The following is a 6584-nucleotide window of genomic DNA, read 5'->3' as shown; positions in this document are numbered from 1 at the left end:
AAAAAGAAAAAAGAAAAAAAGAAATGGCAATTATGTGACATGATGGAGGTGTCAGCTAAGGCTATGGTGGTAATCATTTAGCAACGTACAAGTGTATCAAATCAACACAATGTGCACCTTAAACTTATACAATGTTATATGTCAGTTATATCTCAATAAAGCTGGGGTGGGGGAAGATAATGTGGTACTGGCATAAGGATAGACATACAGATCAATGGAACAGAACTGAGAGTTCAGAAACAATCCCTCACATTTATGATCAATTGATTTTCCATAGGGATGCCAAGATCATTTAATGTGGAAAGAATTGTCCTATTAACAAATGGTGCTGGGACAATTGGGTAAACACCTGCAAAAGAATGAAGTTGGACCCTCACCTCACACTGTATACAAAAATGTACTCAATATGGATCATAGACATAAATGTAAGAGATAAAACTATAAAACTCTTAGAAGAAAACAGGAATAAATCTCACGACCTTGGATTAGGCAATGGTCTCTTAGATACGACACCAAAAGCATATGTGAGAAAAGAAACCAAATAGGAAAATTGGACTTCATCAAAATTGAAAAAACATTTGTGTTCAAAGCACACCATTAAGTGAAAAGGCAATCCACAGAATGGGAGAAAATATTTGCAAGTCATGTATATGAGAAGGGACTTGTATCCAGAATATACAAAGAACTCTTACAATAAAGTCAATAATAAAAAGACAAATAACCCAATTTAAAAACGGGCAAAGGACCTGAATGGATATTTCTCCAAAGAAGATAATACAAATAGCTGATAAACACATGAAAAGATGTTCAACATCATCTCATTAGGGGAATGCAAATCAAAACCACGAGATGCCACTTCACAAGCACTAAGATGACTAAAAAAGACAGACAAGGGCTGGCCGAGTGGCTCAGTTGGTTAAGAGCTCGCTCAAGAGTGCGAGCTCTGAGCAACAGGGTTGCTGGTTCGATTCACGGCCTGAGCTGAGCTGCCGCTCAGCTGCCAACAGGTGGCAGGATGGCTCAGCTAAAAAAAAAAACAAACAGAAAAACAGACAATAACAAGTGATGGTACCGATACAGAAAAATTGGGACCTTCATCTATTGTTGATGGTATTGTAAAATAGTACAGGCACCTTGGAAAACTGATAGTTCCTCAAAATGTTAAAGAGAGTTACCATATAATTTCCAAGGGTGCCCAAGAGAATTGAAACATACAAAAATTTGAACATGAATGTTCATAGTATTATTCATAGTAGTCAGGAAGTAGAATTTATTCAAATGTCTATGAACTGATGAATGAATAAACAAAATATGGTATATCCATACAATGGAATATTATTTGAACATAAAAGAGAATAAAGTTCTGATACATGGTACGACATGGATAAATGAACCTTGAAATATTATGCTAAGAGAAGCCAGACACAAAAAGCCACACATTGTATTTTAATTTAAATGTAATATCCAGAATAGGCAAATAGATAGAGACAGAAAGTACATTAGTGGTTGTCAGGGGCTGGAGGTAAAGGGGGAATTGGGAGTGACTGCCAGTGAGTATGAGGTTTCTTTTTGGGGTAATGAAAGTTTTATACAACTCTATGAATATACTAAAATCACTGAATTGTAACTTTAAAAGGGTGAATTTTATGTTATGTGAATTACATTTCAATAAAGTTGTCATTAAAAAACAGAAGGAAAATATTTGGATTCAAATGACAAAGAGCTGATTTCCTGTTTTTATAAATCAGTAATAAAAAAAAGCCCACTACAAAAATGAGTGAAGGGCATGAAAAGACAGCTTATGAAAAAAGAAAAAAGAAAAATTATTTTAAACATCCAAAATTCAACCTTACAATAAGAGGCAAATGAAAACAGGACAATACTTTGGCAAGCTGACAAAAAAAGATAAATGTTACTATTGTGTTTATTTATGAGGATGTGGAGAAATAGGGACTGTACATTGTGGGTGGGAGTGTAAAGGGCAACATTTATTTTGTAAATAAAATAAATGTTAAATACATATTTTGACTTAGCAATTCCACTTTTAAGATTTCATGAGTTTTATTCTCACATGTACATCAAGTATGTACAAGGGTGCTCCACGCAGGGTTACTCATAATTGCACAGGAATAGAAGCAGTCTAAGAGCTGACTAGATTATGGTGTAACCATACAATAGGCCAATACAAAGCCACTAAAAAGAATCAGACAGGCCTACATGTATTGATAGAGAACAAGTATCAAGATACGCTGTGGAGTGAAAAAAGATGTAGCACTTCATGTAGGATACTCTTGATTTAAAAAAAGACGGGGAAGATACATACACACACACACATACAAACAGAATGATCTCTATTGCCTCAAGAAGTGACCTGGGACTTGGGAAATAAAAGTGGGAGGCCTACATTTTATTGTTTTCTAATATTTGAATTTTAAACATGTACTAGTCACTACAGTCTATATCGAAGGCATATACAAAGAAGTACCACAACTTGTAAAGAACCTGTATTTGAATCCTGCCTGAAAAAGGGAGTTCTGCGCACCACGGTGTACAGGGACTGGTGCTGGAAGAGCTAACCTATGAATGCTCCCTGGACGTGGTGGGTTTTCATGGAGCTGCTACTTGGCTGAAGAGCTATACGGTTTGGTGGATGCTGTTTAATGCTTGTGAAGCAGTCAGCAAAGACAACGAATAATCATTATGAATAAAACATTAAATGTGCTAACGTTTACTGAGTACAAATAAGCCCTTCCCATGTATTTATTCATGCATTGCTCACCGTGATCAGACAAGAGGTACTATAATATTTTACTCATCTTTAGACATGAAGAAATGGGCTTAAAGAGAGTAATGATTTGGTGAATGTCGCACAGCCAGCCCCAGATAATCTAACGTGAGTTTGGAATCTGCTGGATTCCTTGTCAAACCACAAGTGAGAAGAAGGGGGAGGACTAGAAGCCAGAACTCTCGAATCCTGGTCCAGGGAGCTTCCATTTGCCCTACGCAGCCAAGGAATGTCGCAGAGTCCCCGAGGGCAAGGCGGAAATACGTCTGGGGACCGGGATTGCGGAACGCGCATCTCCGGCCTGGCTTCCGGGACCCAGTCCGCCCCAGACACACCATCCGGGACCTGCTTCCCGGCATCCTCCCCGCGCGACGGCTCACTTCCGGTCTTAAGTAGGCCCAAGCAGAAGCATCACCTGGCTGGCAGCCTGCGCCATGGATACGCTCTCCGTCGGGATTCCCAGCTCTACACCCTTGTCCCACCACCAACCCCGCCTTCTGTCAACACGTCGTCCTTACCTGCCCTGCGCCTCCCCCGTGGCCCCAGGGCCCCACGCTGATGACCGCCCTCACCTCCTCTCTCTTCGCCTGCTGCAGTCTTTTACAAACGCGGCCAAACTGTTCGCTGTAACGACAGTCGTTATTGGTCAGGGCCGCCCACGCGCGGCGAGTGCCCGCCCACCTCAACTCGCGTTGTCTGATGGGAATTGTAGTTTCGTACTTCCAGAGGCTGCTGAGAATTGCTTCGGCGGAATCCGGTTGTAGAAATCTGCGGTTACCTGGCAGCTGCAGCGCTCAGGTTCTTCACTGGGGCTGGAGTGCTTCTGGCCAACCCTGCCGATGCGGAAGGCGTTGACACAGCTCGAGGGCTGGACATGACTGTTTTCAGGCCCGAGAGAGCCCTATTTCTGAGTCGAGTTACATTGGTAATTGATGCAAACATCGCCTTATATTTTCTGTAATACATTATTAGCAGATATCGGCTGCGACTTTGCGTTTCGTCAAAGGAGATCTCCTCCACGAAAGTATGCGCTGTTTCTATCACTTTTGTGTTTGTATCAAGTTATCTTTTTCTCCCTTAACTACACTCTGGATTATTACTTTAACTTAGTGAATTGAAAGCGGCTTCCTGTGTGTACTAGTTCAGGTCTTTGGAATTACACAGAATAAATCTAAATGCTCATTATTCATGATTGAAGTGCGATGTGTTAAGGGTGAGGGCTGTGTGTGTGTGTGGGGAGGTTTCCTGCACCTTTGGCCCTGATCCTGCTACTTACTAGTGGTGGTGCAGTAGGCGTGTTGCCTGGGAAAATGGTCCTTTCCAGGACTAAGGTTTATGTTGTTTCTTAAACGAGGAAGGAGGAAAAGGGCACACTTCTTCCAGATTTTTCAAATTTCGTCTTTCCATTTCAATTAAAAGTTTTTAAAATGATCATCAGCATATCCTGGATGATCCTGATGATTACCTTCAAACAATACTGTGGGTCTCAATGCCTGGTAACGCTTATGATTGAGCTGGGGCCTAGTGGTTATCTGAAGTACTCAGCTGGGAGCACTGCTACTGGCATCTAGTGAGTAGACACCATGGATGTTAAATGCAAAGGACAGCCCTCACAACAAAGAATTATCTGGCCCAAAATGTCAATAGAGCTAAAATTGAGAGATTTTGTTGTAAAGAGAATGTTGAGCTTTTTTTCAATGGAATTGCCCAAATTCGTCCTAAGAGATCTGTGGATTTTCACTTCAGACACTTTACTCGTATATGCTCTAGTCAGGAAGGCAGCTATCAATCCACCCCATTCTAAAAGAGGTTTCTCTCTTCCAATCCAAACACTCAGGGTTCTAATTCCTTCTTCAAAGCGCCTTGGAAGAAGCATTGCCATCATAAAAGTCCTTTCTGAGACCTCTTCTTATAAATAGAACTCTCAGAATGTAATAATACTCTCAAGTTATAGTTTGACACAGTACACCTTCTTTCCCTATTCTCAACATCATTTCAGCCTTGAGGTAAATTTTTGTTGTGATGCCTGGGTCAAGCTATTAATTCACAGTGAGACTCCCTGGCATCAAGATGTTTTGTAATAATATGATTATTATACTACTCCAAGGAAATGTAAATGTTAGAGAAGCAATGTTTTAAAAGCTCCAACTATGTGACAAATCAGGATATGAAAAATAATAGCAGTGACTACATATCAAGCACTTAGCAATATTGCATGCTTTGTGCTGAATGCTTTCCATTTTTATCCATTTAAGCCTCATAACAACCAGCATTTCTATGAAACCCACCCCCCAAAAAAAGATAGTACTATATGTTTTCTGACCATAAAGAAATTAAGTGAGAAACCAATAACGAAAAAATGTGGGAATTCCAAAACGCATACAAGTAATCTATGGTATGTTAATTTTCAGTATGTTAATATTTTTTACCCAGCCACTTTTCTGAATTCTCTCATTGTTTTTATAGTTTTTTCTAATTGTCATAGGTTCAGAGTATTAATTAATATGTAATAGTGGATAATCTTGTCTTCCTGACGTGAAGGAGAATGTTTCTAGGGTTTTCCCATTTGCACAAGGCTAGCTTTTATGATAATTATCTTAGAAGAAAGATGTTTATGTTCAAAAGTATTGTTTTCAACCACCTTTTATCACTTTCAAAGACAAATGCTACATTTTTTCTGCAACTTGCTTTCTTCACTTACTATACCGTGCTCATATTTCTAAGTCAGTACATGTTGTTGTACCTCATTCTGGTTAATGACTACAAACTATTCCATTGCACAGCTCTATTAATATAGGCTAGACCCTACTAGTGACAAACAACCCTCAAATCTATGTGGCTTAAAACAACATACCTCATTGTTTATTTAAAGTCAACAACCTTAAATCAGCTGGACTCTGTCCTTCATTATCTTCCTTGCTCCAGCACCCAGGCTGGCAGAATACTATCTGGAAACACTCTTGGCAACTATGGCAAAGACATACTGGCTCTTATATCCCAGATCACTTTCATTTTTTTTTTTTTTTAGACAAATCAAATCATGTGGTCATGCCTAAGTTTAACAGTCTGGAGAAATAAAATCTTCCCACAATGGATAGTCTAGCTTAATGGATAATCTGTCCCAATTTTTTGAGATACTCGGATTTTTGTGAATCAGACTCCCAACAGATGCCATCATGTTATCATTAGTGAAGTTAGGTGGCTTGTGATTTTTCCATTTTCTTACTTTTCTTGTGTTTTGGTTTCAAGGCTTATGGGCTTCATAAAATAACTTTAAGATTATTCTCTCCTGTTCTCAGGAAAATGTTATGGTTTTACTGATACAGTGGTAGAGCTCACTTCTAAATGTATTTGTGCCTGTATTTTGGGGCATGTTGGTGGTAGTTTTGTTTTTTGCTGTGCAGATTTTAAACTACTGCTTTGAATTCTTTGATGGGTATTCAACTATTGAGGTCTTCTATTTTTTTTTTTTTAAGATTTTTTTTTTTAAATTGGGGAATTGGGGGGATGGGAACAGCGCTGGGGAATTGGGGGTAGGGGAACAGACAAGTTGCTGTCGTTTTGTTCTTGTCTAGTTGTGGAGGACATTGCTTCACTGGCCCAAGTTGGCACCATCATTGTGCTCTTCCCGGGCGAGGCAGATCAGTCGCCGTCTCTGGACGGTCGCTCACTGCGGCTGCTGGCTACACACGGTAGCCCATGGCAACCCACTGCCACAGGGACCGCAGTCTACACCGTCGCCGGTGCTGGCGACGCAGGGCAGCCCAGCTCCAGGTTGAGCTGTTGTTCAGCATCTTAG

The 6584-nt window shown here is 40.1% G+C and overlaps 1 protein-coding gene across 2 annotated transcripts in view; it reads right to left on the bottom strand.

Moving 5' to 3' along the window:
- CUNH2orf42 (chromosome unknown C2orf42 homolog) overlaps positions 1–3980 on the bottom strand; it is a 38424-nt gene extending 34444 nt beyond the window's left edge. The window contains exon 1 of one of the 2 annotated variants that reach the window (XM_019647699.1): positions 3304–3980. The gene's annotated coding sequence lies outside the window, so the exon portion shown is untranslated. The remainder of the gene's footprint in view (positions 1–3303) is intronic. The other variant, XM_019647700.1, reaches the window with a different exon arrangement.
- Between the last annotated feature and the right edge of the window lie 2604 nt (positions 3981–6584).

The sequence above is a fragment of the Hipposideros armiger genome, unplaced genomic scaffold (genome assembly GCF_001890085.2).
Source record: "Hipposideros armiger isolate ML-2016 unplaced genomic scaffold, ASM189008v1 scaffold_114, whole genome shotgun sequence".
In the NCBI taxonomy this organism is placed as follows: Eukaryota; Metazoa; Chordata; class Mammalia; order Chiroptera; family Hipposideridae; genus Hipposideros; species Hipposideros armiger.
This window is presented reverse-complemented; position numbering and strand designations above follow the sequence as displayed.